This window comes from Crocuta crocuta, unplaced genomic scaffold, assembly GCF_008692635.1.
Source record: "Crocuta crocuta isolate KB4526 unplaced genomic scaffold, BGI_CrCroc_1.0 scaffold31, whole genome shotgun sequence".
Taxonomy (NCBI): domain Eukaryota; kingdom Metazoa; phylum Chordata; class Mammalia; order Carnivora; family Hyaenidae; genus Crocuta; species Crocuta crocuta.
Genome location: NW_027528362.1, coordinates 351895 through 352615, shown reverse-complemented (window position 1 = coordinate 352615; position 721 = coordinate 351895).

Below are 721 nucleotides of genomic sequence, written 5' to 3'. Positions count from 1 at the left end.
GCCCGAAAATTCTACCTAGAGATCTTTACCCATTCTACTTCAGAGGATTCTTACAGGATCTTGGATTCGCTTTCCAATTTAAGCATTTTAAAATTCAACAAATTTTCGGGCGCCTGGGTGGCTCAGTCGGGTGAGCGTGATGACTTCAGCTCAGGTCATGATGTCACAGTTCGGGAGTTGGAGCCGCAGATAGGGCTCTGTGCTGACAGCTGAAAACCTGGAGCCTGCTTCTGATCATGTGTCTCCCCCTTTCTCTGCCTCTGCCCTGCTGTACTCTCTCTCAAAAATAAATAAACATTTAAAAGAATTCAACATGATTTAAAATCTCACCAAGGCTGTGCAAGGCCTCATGATTTCAAGTAAAAACTAAAGAAAGCAATTCACAAAAATACTTACTGAGCCACTACTATGCTTAAAGCCTTGTGCTAAATAAAGTGCGGTGCCAAATGGATAGGGTCAGGGAGAAGTGCAGGGATGAGCATTTTACTGAAATACGTTCCCATCCTGCAAAGATTCTGCAGTTACTTCTTTCTAAGTGAAGAACATTAGAGCAGACGTTACAATTATGCAAAAGACGCACGCAAATTCCTCACTCTGGGTCAAGCTCGTGGCTGTTATAAATGATACATGAATACATATTTTCTGGATTACTCCTTATTTTAAAATACTGAATTCTGTCCAACTGTCAGACCAAGTGTTCCAATTTTAGGTTAAAAAAAAA